The sequence below is a fragment of the Micropterus dolomieu genome, linkage group LG20 (assembly GCF_021292245.1).
Source record: "Micropterus dolomieu isolate WLL.071019.BEF.003 ecotype Adirondacks linkage group LG20, ASM2129224v1, whole genome shotgun sequence".
In the NCBI taxonomy this organism is placed as follows: domain Eukaryota; kingdom Metazoa; phylum Chordata; class Actinopteri; order Centrarchiformes; family Centrarchidae; genus Micropterus; species Micropterus dolomieu.
Window position 1 is genome coordinate 32353819 of NC_060169.1, and position 13435 is coordinate 32367253.

At 40.4% G+C, this 13435-nt stretch overlaps 1 protein-coding gene across 1 annotated transcript in view; it reads right to left on the reverse strand.

The window, feature by feature from the left end:
* itfg1 (integrin alpha FG-GAP repeat containing 1) overlaps positions 1-13435 on the reverse strand; it is a 171127-nt gene that overhangs the window by 90296 nt on the left and 67396 nt on the right. The window lies entirely within an intron of this gene.

Below are 13435 nucleotides of genomic sequence, written 5' to 3' on the forward strand. Positions count from 1 at the left end.
AAAGGAGGCATTACTCCGTCAGTATGAAAAAACGTCACTAAATGAATTACCATTTTCCTGTTGTAAACTAATTCAATTTGAAGTAAAGGCCATTAAATTGTTGCAGACATCTGGTATTGATCATCCTATTAGCTACAATGTCGTTTTCACACTGGCAAAGTAATGCATGGTTTTGCTGTACTTTCCATCTGGCAGGTAGACATAAACACTATAAAATACAATAATACAAAGTGCATTGCACAATCCCATGCTCACAATTGCTGTTCTGCTTAAGCAACTTAAGTATCGAAGTGCTATTTGCAGTGCTGACTAATTCACCAAGGTTAGCAACCAGTTACTAAGTCCTTGTCCAATATAATTTGGTCTACATCTAGATTTGGATATTTCTTGCACTTTTTGTCAAGGAGCTGGAAGAAATGACTGTAAGAAAAAAGACAGCCAAAACTGAACATCTCAAGTGAAGACCTTCCAGCAGCAGTGCAGTTTAGGTGTAAATGAAACCTACAATATCTAGCTTATCTAGCTTTTACCATTACCATTTCTGTCACATGGAAAAACAACGAGTACTGTGCATCAAGGGCTCAGATCAAAATTGCTCTATACATGGCAGATGGTGCTTACACATTTGCGGGTATTCCAGTGTAATGGTAATTAAAAAAAATACATGATGGAAATTTGAAAGAACAATTTTAAGCTAACAACAAACGCTTGCCTCGGTGGACTGACAGCAATAGTGCGGGGGACTTTCATTACCAACAACAATCCTTTTCAGTGCAGTTAAAGCACTCCAATAATACTCCTTTCTGATGGTTTCATGGTGGCTTGCTAGACTCAGGAACACTTGAGCACAAAATGACTTTATGTGAAACTTTAAACACTAAAGTCAAATAAAAATATGATTCAAGTTCAATCCTAAATTGCCCACCTAACAACAATTTCTAGACTTTGAATTCATCTACAGTACCCTGAGTGCAAACTGAGACCTGGAATACTTTTCACAATTACGTTAAGAAAAGCATTTACATTAGCAAATCACATTATTTCTATGAATAGACATGTAATCCACAATTTAGCTACTCCTTTCCTCGGTGTGGAGATATTATTCCAAAACAAAGTGTAGGGCCTACTGAATATGGTTAAGACTGTTTTTTTCCTAATGGGAAAAACGACACCTACCATGATGCTTTGCTATTTGTGAATGCCAGTGTCATGATAACTTAGCCAATGTGATTTCAGTTTTTTTTATTGATGTAAACTAAGCCAATTAGTGACCACCTGAGGGGAGGGAAGAAAAGATGTCAGAAGAGAAGTAATGGGGGAAGACGCACGTGCGGGAGGAATACAGCTGTGTATCAATGTGCGGTAAAACTCTTAGTTGATGTCGGAGAGAATTAATATTTGTATACTTAAGTACATATATGTATGGGCACAAATATTACCTTGCAGTTAATTTCTGTGCCGTCGCGGGCTCAGCCGTTTGTTTTTTCCCAGTGAAAGTGATAAGTAGCTTGGTCAGTCCCCCGCTCGTGTTTGCAATAACACATAATAAAATTGGAAAAGTGGAAACTGTTGGACCTGGACATTGGCTTGAACTGTGGTGAGAGACAACCAGCTTGGACAAGGAGCGAAGTTTGTAACTAGAAGACTAGAAAGAAAGTGGAGCCGTGGGAGTTAGCCTGCTAAATAGCATCGCTGTGAGGAGGTACCCCGGCCACGGGAATTACATCGCGCACGGACATCTACCTACTGCACCTCGCCATCTTGCTGCATCATCTACCAGCCTGTGGATTCTTTTGAATGGTCGGAGTGTCAGAGTGACGGAATTTTGTGAGTAAGGGGAGACTTTTTCTGAACATTGATCTGTACTACCAAGGAGTTAAAGGATTTCTCTTACATATGTGCACCACCACATGGGCCCCGAAGTTTACAAATCCAAGTGCTTGGGAAAAATCGGAAAATTTCTTTTAGGTTTGATCGGAAATGTACATATTTCTGTACTTGGGACTTTGTTATATTGAATTGGTACCTTTGTTATTGATACCTGTGCAGGTTACATTTATTTTCATCTATTACATACACATCGTTAAATATTTCTTTATCCATCCTGAGAGAAACAAAACAGGGAAAGTGTTATTTTGAAGATTAATATAGTTGATAAAGCATCTTTAGGCTATTTGCCCATTTATTAAGAGTTCATTATAAGGTTTAAACTTTGAACTCAACACTTTGGTGTTTCGGTTTGATACAAACTTGTTTCAAAGGAATACCCTTTTTTTTTGAGAGTACCAGGAAAATAAGTAAAAATAAATGTTTTTCCCTTTTTTATACTATATAATGTTGTTCTTCATATTTGAATTACTTATAAATACTTACAGTTACTCTGGGGAACTTCAGTACAGTTCTTAAGGTGAGCTTAGTGGTTCCACAGTGGAGGCACTGCGCTATTATTGTTTCTTTACACATACTGTTTTTATTTTTTGTCTATACCTACTTGTCCTGCCTGAAGTCACTGTAACGTCTATTAGTAAACAGGGAATATTTAGCCAGCTCGCCATCAACAGCTAAGAACTCAGGATCCTGTTTAATACACTTTTAACACAGTAGCCCGGTGTGATAGTAAGGCACACTTTAGGTCTTGTTTTAATCAGCTCTACTGGTGTCAACAAGGGGTTACAGAAACAAATCACCAAAATATTACTTAAATAATCTCAACTAAGCAAAAAACAATCAAAGTTGTTCCAGTCTGAATTTAATTTATACCAATAAAATCATGTATAATCATTTGGTCTGATAATAAACTCCTAGGGCTAATAATTGACTAAACCGTTTGTTGATGAGAAGTCTTAGTCGACCAAGTTTTCATTGGTCAGTTAGTCGTAGAAAAAATCAGCAACCTCAAACTCCATTCGGGAGCTGCGCCTTGTTGTAAGGGCAGGGTCGACAGTTTTAGAGGACATTTCAACACGGATCTCTCCCTGTAACACGAAAGTCACTTACTTCACTGCTTGTCTGTGCCATGCCCATGGATATGGATGATCTATACTCATGGATGTATTATTAGACATGACACACGCTGACACCTGTAGGCTCTGCCATTAGGTAGTTAGCAGTCCTATTAGCTGACTCTACCCGGACTGGGAGCTTGGAGTACTGGGGCAGTATTGGTGTTTGCTTACACCACTTGCTCAGGAGCTTTGGCCCTCCGAGAGGAAGAGGTTTTAAGGCTTAGGGTGAGGAACCAAGTGAGGAAAGCTGCCAAGCGCTGGAATGAGCACCAGAACCAGTGCTGTGAGAGCAGGATACAGAACCGGGCTCAGCAGCCTACCAGTGAACACAGACTGGAACTGAACACATCCCCCAAGACCAACGGAGGCCAGTTTGAAGAAAGGGAAGAAAGGGAATACAGTACTCCAGGGACAACAAAGACACTGTGGGTTCAGACGGGGCCAGGAGAGGCGATAAATCAGGAGAGGAGCAACCTGGAACTTATTTATTTCCATGTTTTGAGGGAACTCAAACTATTTTCTGATGCTTCAAAGTATATGTTTAAATTCATAGATTAATATCCTAAACATGTGACTAGTGGCTTGAACTAACGACTACCAGTCGACTAGGAAAATCTTTAGTTGGGGGCAGCCCTATGTACTACAAAGCTGGGTTTTAGAATCAGGTCCTGTGTGTGTGTAATGCCATTCTCAGACACAGGTACTGAAGAAGCCCTCAAACTCTTTTAACCAATTGCTAATAAGGCACCTTTTCCTCATCTTGACAATTCTAATATTAAGGTAATAGGGCCCTCAAGGGGGCCTTGCTGCAGTGGTACTATTGACTGATGTACAGGAAACAGCCAAACTAAAGAGGTACACATACTAAACTGCATAAAAACAAACAACATGCCAGAGAGAGCACTTTAAAAGACCCTGCTGAGACCATTATCACCTCTCGCTTGACATGAATGCCATTTTCTTTAGCAGCTGCATAATTCCTCTAACACATTAGCATTGGGTTAAGCTTTGACTCTTCATTTATGCCTCTTTTTCTTTCACTCCATCTTCCCACGATCACACCAAATGCTTGTGACTTAAAGCAACAGAAATAAATTTGCTATTGCTTTTCATTTTGCAGAAGAAAAGGTTTATTGTGCTGTGGCTGGCCATATATTCCCAGTGAGTTCATTTTAAGAGAGTTCTAACCAGTGACAGACTCTCTGCTTTCATTAATGTGAATTACAAATAATACACAAGAGGAAGGTGTTATAAAAAGAGATAGATAAGAGAGAAATAGAGAAATAAAGAAACATCCCTAATACTCAGTCTAACACCATCACTAGTGGCAACTAATGAATAGCATGTATCACCATTCAGAACAGAATGTACAGGTCGATACAGTAATTATTTCTGACTGGTGCAAGCTATGAACGAAATAATAATGGCAGTCTCTAATTAATCTAATATAGTCTAATTGCAGTCCATGTGTTTGGTGCCACCACTTTATTAGATACATCTAGCTAAAACTAATGCAGTCCAATACCCAACTAATAATCAGTCCTGCAATAAGTCCTCATTTTGTGAAGGTTATAATGTTCAGTTCTTGTGGAAACTGAGAGATTTGCTGATTCAACTATGATCATTTTGGAGGATGTAACACATAGATGAGATACAGGGAATTTATGCTCCTAGATGAGATGCAGGGAATTTAGAGGCCAAACCAACACCTTGAACTCATTGTGTTTCTCAAACCATTCCAAATCATCAATGCCTCTGCCAGCTTTCCTTCTTCCCATAGCGCAAAATAACCCAGCTGTCGCTTACTGCTTTTCCTTCCTTGGACCACTTTAATAGATACTGACCACTGCAGACCAGGAACACCTCACGAGAGCTGCAGGTTTGGTGCCATGGTAACAAAATAATCAGTGCTACTCACTTCTCCTGTCAGTGGTCATAATGTTATGGCTGATTGGTGTATGTGATGTCTACAGACATTTGTTTTTCTAAATAAATAATAAAGTGTTTGTACATTGTCTTCCCCAGGTACAGGATACTGACCCATGACCATGGCAAACCATGGCACATTTCAAATCATTGATTCTGCGTACTGTTATAAACCAGACATTGGAAAACACAATGGCAAATTCATACACAAATACAGCTCCAATTCTCTTATTACCTAGATCAGGCATGTGATTGGCAAAGGGCAAAAAAGCAGGAAAATATAACTGGCGTCGGCTCTATTACAACATATGGATGGTAAAGCAGGACCTATGACAATAAGTTATTCGGTGGACGTGTTGCAGTGGGAATCAAGTGTCTAATCCACTATATGCATATTATAATGTAGTAACACTGTCTCAAAGGGAAGCAAACATGGAAAACACAAATAAAGAAGAGGGTGTATTTGTATCTATAGCTATATATGTATTCCTGTAATAGTGTCATTTTGTCAGCCATAAAATTTAGTCTTAGTCTTGGTCATGTGTCAAATGTCCTTGTTAGTTTTTTGGTCAAGTCTGACAAGTTTACTGAAAGTCTGGGTATTTTAGTCTGTTTTTATGCAAAAGAAAATCAAAAGTATTTTAGTCTAGTTTTAGTCATTAACCATCATTTTAGTATTTTCTAACTCATTAGAATAATTTTGATTAGCATTTTGTTCAATCTTCTCTAACCAAAATAGAGATATGATTCGAAAAACATTAACTCGCCTCAATTCCCATGTGCTTAGCCTTGATATGTCGCTTCAAGTTCGTAGTGTTTTTCAGCATTCAAAGCACAGGATGAAAAAAAAAAATAAAAAAACACTGTTCAAGTGAAAATTTAGAGGAAGAAAATATGGCCTGTAATATTTTGTCTCCTCATTATACTGACAAAAAGAAAGAGATTTTATTAACGTTTTTATTTTATGAATTACATTTTAGTCTTGTTGTTTTTCGTGAACAATAGGCTATTGCATGTTAATATAGTCATAGTCAGCGTCTAAGGACATTGTCGCCGTATCGTCTTTGTCTCTTTGATGAATATATTTTGTTTAGTTTTGTCTGTATACCTGTATACAGACAAACCTGTATACTTATTCCTTCTTACTGCAGATATATGTGGTTATGTTGGCTGATAAGTAACGGGAAATTGCAGTAAAGAGAGAGTGTTAACATTGTCAGTTTGTTCACGAGAGAGCATCACCAAGTTGATGTACTGTAAAATGTCTCCCTTAGTATGCATCTTGGTCACAATTCTTTGAAAAAAGAAATGCTGTTTATGTTAATGTAGATTTTTTTTTCTATTTTTGTGTTATTTCCTAATTTCTTACATCTCAAAAGTATAGAAAATGGCTATTATTCCCCACAAACTTTGCTTTTGTGGCCGGGGCAGAGATGTTTTGAAATTTACCTATTTTCAATTAAAATTTGAAACGAGAAAAAAACAAAACAAAAAGAACATTAACATTATACCCCTTCTGGGGGGTCAACCACTGGCTCTCACTTGACATTGTTCCTACCCACAGAGAACTCTTTAGCCAGTCCTGGCGCCTCCCAGCCGTAATCATCATACTTCAAGGCATCCAGCAAGGTCTTCATGCTGTTGATGCTGTTGTACTTGTAACCATTATGGAGCAGCACAGCTTTGAGGCTGGTGGAACCCCAGAAGGCCCCGATGCCACCACTGCACATCAAATTGGACCTTATGAAACAATTTGTCAGAGCTCTAGATAAGAAGTCGGCAGCCTTCAAGTACCTTCAAGACTTCTTCCCTAAGCTGTCTGAAGCAAAGATCAAAGCCAAATGTTAATTTGGATTTATATGTTGTTTTTTTCTGCCTTTATGTGAAAGAAAAGACACAAAATTGCCAGGTTTCTAATTGGAAATGGGTTAATTTCAAAATATCACTGTCCTGGTCACAAAGGCAAAGTTTGTGAGGAAATAACCATTTTCTACACTTTTTCATACGCAATTAGGAAATAACACACCAGGAACGCATATTGTGTAAGAGTTAGAATAGTTATTGGCCTCAACTCCTGTATCACTCGGGCTATAATTCCTACTATCATAATAACACTGGATTTGAAAAATGTTTAAAACAAGATGATTTGCATTGCATACATGTGAAAAGTATCTAATTCCACCGTTAGTTGGCTCTGATTTGCTAGATTTAAAGAAAGTATAAATTTTGAGACTCCCAACAATGCTAAATTATCAATTTAGATGCGTGTGTGTTTGTGTATTCTAAAAAGGTGTGCGCCAGATGCTGGATGCTTAAACTATTCATGAATGTTAAACAGAGAGAGCAGGTGCAGGGGAGAGTCACCAGAGAGACACTCACCAGAACTGCGACTAATAGCTTTAAATACGACCAGCATGTCTGAGAAAGACAGCCACAGCATATTACCAATTACTTTGAAATGTATCACACAAGCTGTGATGTCACTGATGTCAGTTTCCTCCAAACCAGATGGACACACTACATGAACACAGGTACTGATGTACACTGTGGCCTCTTTGTAGGGGTGCCAGGCAGCGGTTGTAGTAGTGGGTGCATGTCACGTTAATGATGTGGCCAAGGAATGCCAAAGAGTGGGTTTCCAATTTCCATAGAAGCTTGAAAGTTGGAAGCTGATCTCTCTACTCCTAATCACCCCAGTACTAAAAAACTTCAAATGAGCACATCAAGCAAACCCAACCAAATATTAAAAACTACAAATGAGCACATCAAGCAAACCCAACCAAATATTAAAAACTACAAATGAGCACATCAAGCAAACCCAACCCAATACTAAAAACTACAAATGAGCACATCAAGCAAACCCAACCAAATATTAAAAACTACAAATGAGCACAGCAAGCAAACCCAACACTAGAAAACTACAAATGAGCACATCAAGCAAACCCAACCAAATATTAAAAAACTACAAATGAGCACAGCAAGCAAACCCAACACTAGAAAACTACAAATGAGCACAGCAAGCAAACCTAACCCAATACTAAAAACTACAAATGAGCATAGTAAGCAAACCTAACCCACCCCATAAGACATCTGGGGGTGTCACCATATGAGACCAAAACATTTTAATATCTTTCATTCAGCTTCATGTAGGTAAAAGGTGCAAGTGCAATGTAACACAATAGAACATAAGCATGTCTTATTTCATTGGCCCATCACTTTTTGTTTGACTCAATCAGCAAATGTAGAAGAAGCTGTTTTTACAAACTCAAAAAAATTGTGTGCTTTCATAATTAGAGAGAAAATTTGCTAAACTGTGGTGTTCTGCCTCAACAAATGTTTATACAGATATTAAGAGATTAGATATTTAATCAATGTATGGGTATAATATTTGTTGATTTTATAATGAAGCTAATTCTAAAAGTTTAACAGGGAATTCATTTTAATATTACATTTAAATGTATATAAAAATCTAACTTATTTATATTAACCTACTTTTCAATTTGAGGCCTTAAATATTGCTGTGTCTGTCAGCGTAGTGTCCAGAGCATGGAGGCGCTGCCAGGAACAGGCCAGTACATCAGGAGACGTGGAGGAGGCCGTAGAAGGGCAACAACCCAGCAGCAGGACCGCTACCTCTGTCTGTGTGCAAGGAGGAGCAGGAGGAGCACTGCCAGAGCCCTGCAAAATGACCTCCAGCAGGCCACAAATGTGCATGTGCTCAAACGGTTAGAATCAAACTCCATGAGGGTGGTATGAGGGCCCGACGTCTACAGGTGGGGGTTGTGCTTACAGCCCAACACAGTGCAGGACGTTTGGCATTTTCCAGAGAACACCAAGATTGGCAAATTCGCCACTGGTGCCCTGTGCTCTTCACAGATGAAAGCAGGTTCACACTGAGCACATGTGACAGACGTGACAGAGTCTGGAGACGCCGTGGAGAACGTTCTGCTGCCTGCAACATCCTCCAGCATGACCGGTTTGGCGGTGGGTCAGTAATGGTGTGGTGTGGCATTTCTTTGGGGGGCCGCACAGCCCTCCATGTGCTCGGTTGGCCCTGGGTTCCTCCTAATGCAACACAATGCTAGACCTCATGTGGCTGGAGTGTGTCAGCAGTTCCTGCAAGAGGAAGGCATTGAGGCTATGGACCGGCCCGCCCGTTCCCCAGACCTGAATCCAATTGAGCACATCTGGGACATCATGTCTCGCTCCATCCACCAACGCCACGTTGCACCACAGACTGTCCAGGAGTTGGTGGATGCTTTAGTCCAGGTCTGGGAGGAGATCCCTCAGGAGACCATCCGCCACCTCATCAGGAGCATGCCCAGGCGTTGTAGGGAGGTCATACAGGCACGTGGAGGCCACACACACTACTGAGCCTCATTTTGACTTGTTTTAAGGACATTACATCAAAGTTCGATCGGTCTGTAGTGTGGTTTTCCACTTTGATTTTGAGTGTGACTCCAAATCCAGACCTCCATGGCCTGATAAATTTGATTTCCATTGATCATTTTTGTTTGATTTTGTTGTCAGCACATTCAACTATGTAAAGAAAGGAGTATTTAATGAGATTATTTCATTCATTCAGATCTAGGATGTGTTATTTTAGTGTTCCCTTTATTTTTTTGAGCAGTGTATATGTGGTAGCTCAGGTCCTATGGTTTGGACATGGAGTAACTGACTCACAGTGGGCAGAAGTGAGTTGAGGACGATAGTAATTATGCTCCTCCACATACAGACTGTGTCATAAAAGCAAAGGAATGATAAACCAAGATCCAGGTTGAATACTTTTCAGAGGATAAGAGCAAGCTTGAAGCGTTAATGCAATGCTGCTCAGTCAAGCTCTCATTAAATGACCGTTGAGTGATGTTTCAATGCGGTTTAAGAGGCTGACTGCCTGCCATATGGGTGACTATGATTACTGCCATCCAGAGTGGATGGGAGTGCTGGAAATGACCACTGTGCGGTGGCTGGCAGAGAAAAGTGAAGAGAGAGAGCGAGACCTGAGAAGCTGCTGCCAGCTCATTTGTGGCCAGTAAACACAATGCTAGACATGGACGCACACATACTGGTATACTGTCTCACGCACGAACATGCACATTTGGACACACTCACAATTTCAATTGAAGGTAAAAAAAAAACAAAAAAAAGGATACATGAGAATACACCTGCCATTCAAAGTGTGCTGATTTGAAATGGTAAAAGATGTTAATCTAATAAGTATTAACTAGCCTACACATTAATGCCCTTGTCAGCAGTTACTCTGAGACCAGGTGGCCATGCTTAAAAATCAATTCACTGTTGAGTTATCTTTAGGCTGGAGTCCTTTGGTCTATGCTCAGCACTGCCATGATGTTGTCTCTCAGGACAGAGTGAGGCCTTTGCTGGCCGTCAGCCTTATCAGCAGACCACTGTGCTGTTGTTGGCCCGAGGCAATCAGTGTACTGTCTTCTTTTCTAACGCTGATTAGAGGAAGAGAGAGGAACTGCACAGAGAATATCAACAGCATCTAGTCAATGCTGCAAAAATGCCACCACACACACACACACACACACACACACACACACACACACACACACACACGTCATGCATCACATTAAAGAGATTCATCTGGAGGTTTTGTGATGGCATGTTAGCTGCTGATTAAACTGGAGGGGACGTTTCAATCATCTATAAGTAAATGTTTATTTCCTAAAGACAGCTTGGAAGAAGAGCAGAGGTTAAGTGAAAAGAATGGTAAAATAAAGTAATTTAAAGAAAGCCTCCAAAAACACACTAGAGTGATGAGATCAAAAGCACACACGAACGCACGTGTTTGTACACATGCATTCAAACATACAGTATGATAGATATGCTTACTCAAGCACGAGTCCAAGATTAAGCCCGCCACATTAGTAATTAATTCAGTCAGATCAAACAGAAGTGATGCATTATCACAGTTACCACACTGTAATTTATACATCATATTGTTTCCTGGCAAAGAGCTTGATTTTGTCTCCCAAACTTTACCTAATGACATTGATATGTGATGATCATATTATGTGAACATATGGCCGAACAAAAGCAGGAGATGAAAGACTTTCAGTAATTGTGGTAAATTAGTAGACGATAATACAAAGCGCAACAGCAAAAACGGAAGTCACAAGATCAGTCTTTTTCAGTCGAGCAGAGAGGGAAAACAGTGACGTACCGCTTTTTTCTCCCCCTCAGCAAGATCAGACAGTGATTCCCCCGTGTTTATTTTTATTGCTCGGCTGTATTGTGAGGGGAAGTTGGGTGAAATCATATGGGCCTCGGGGAGGATATTAAAGGTTTCTAATCTAATGAAATCCTTTTTTATTTGAGAAGCTGCAATGAATACCCAACCTGACAGAGGAGCTCCTTAAATAAATCATGAAGCAGTTACTCCTTCCTTGTGGCTGTGGAAGTTTTGACATTTAATCACTAAATATAGCAGAGTATTTGAATAATGTCAAGTGTCTTTATGGATTAATCTGTGGCCTAACATCCTCCCAGTCAAACAGAGCACTCCTAAGTCTAAATAACTGACATTTGCTGGTTCAAATGTTAACATATTAACACCAAATTGAGTTTGGGTTGAGTGAGTGAGTGAGTGAGTGAGTGAGTGAGTGAGTGAACACGTATTTTAGCGCAGAGATCCATATGACCTAGTTAATGGAGATGAAGACAATGACGGGATTTGCTCTTGCAAGGTAATAACTGATACCTTTAATGGTAGGGGAAGAATCCCAACAGTTTATTGTGGCGTTCTGCATGCACGTGCGTGCTCTCACACTCACACACAAAACATGGAAACATGCATAAAGAAATACACATGAAAACCAGGAGGGACAAAAACACAGACCCCCAGCATAAAATTGCTCTCCTGGCTTTGGTAATGACTAAAGTGAAAAAGCGACGGCATGCTTGCAGGCTTCCATTGATTCTACTTGGCGGAGAGAGCTCCCGCTTCATTAGGCCAAGAAATTAAAATGTGGGCAGCCTGCGGTGGAGGTGGTGGTGGGGTTTATGGGGTGATGTGGGGAGGTGCTGTAACATCGACAGACAACAAGGCTGTCCAAGGCAATAAAATGTTTAAAAAAAAAACAGGCGTGTAATGAAGCAATGGCTTTTATGATCCCAGCGATATAATGACTGTAATGCTCATCATATTAGAACTGGCGCTGAAAGACAGCATGGGACTGAACAGTAGAAGGGAGGGAAGAGTACATGACTAATACACAGCAAACTAGAAGTTAGGCCAGTTTTGCTTGTTAGAATAGGGTTTTAGGTGATGCATGTAGCCTACTGTACGTCTACCTTTGAATGTATGGACTCTGTTATTGCGTAGCCTAGTCTACAGCCCATAATCTGTAACTCTACAGGCTAATAACAGGCATGACAGATGGAATATCCCCTTTGCGTAAAAAATTTGCGTATAAAATGTCTTTTTTTTGCAATTCAACTAAAATGAAATAAGTTGAATTGTTTGTCCATGAAGACTGAAGGTTTCTGGCACTTCAGCTTGAATTTGAATTGTTTGCACAGTGCAATGCATCTGGGATTGTCTTTTTCTGATTTTTGCGGAAACAAACGTTTTTTTACAGTGACAGGTTGCTTATGTGTGCTTAACGGTTAGGTTACAACACAAAAAGTAATCTGAGAACTCTAATGCGTTACTCTGTAGTGCGTTACCCCCAACACTGAGAATAAGTAAGATTTTTGACACTAATTGCAACAAAGGGGCACATGGTTTAAAGTACCTTAATTGCCTCCATGAGCTGTCTGTCACAGCCACTGTTGCTGCTGAAACTGCTGACTGTTCTGGTACGCGGAGCAAACAACAACAACAACAATAAAAAAAAAAACACCTGTGTTCCTTTAACCCCCTCTGCACCCTGCCTTCAACTCTCCTGTGCCCCCCTGGTGAGGCCTGCCTCAGTTTGTATCGATCGTAAGGGTCAATGGAAGTGTTGTTATTGTAGAGTTATGATGTTACAACTCACTGCAATGACTTTTCCACCTGTGGTAGATGTTGTTTCCACATGACATGATGATATTTCTAACCTTGGATATCTTTCTATCCATCACATGGCGCTTCTATCTGTGGTGATCTGCATTAACCAACTATGTATATACCAGCACACTTTGCACTGTCCTTCTCCAAAATACCCAGATTGTTTTTTATTGGCAGGTGTAACTGACGTCATAGTTTGTCCCGGGAAAAAGGCAGTCAGAGTCTGAGCCAGAGATGGAGTGAGACCATATGTCTCTGTGTCAGCTGAGCAGGGCGAGGACGCTGCTACCTGCTGTCAGTGTCACCTCTTTGACCACTGATCAACCAGCTGACTGGGATGACTGGAAGGGGGCTGTCTGGTTCACACTGGCTGCCCTTACTCTGTCTGGGCAGCAACAGCAGGCAGCTGGCTTGGTCTTCATGGGCGCAGTGTAAATAGGGGGGGGGGGGGGGGGAATTAAAAAGAGAGGGGATATGTGTTTATAAAAAA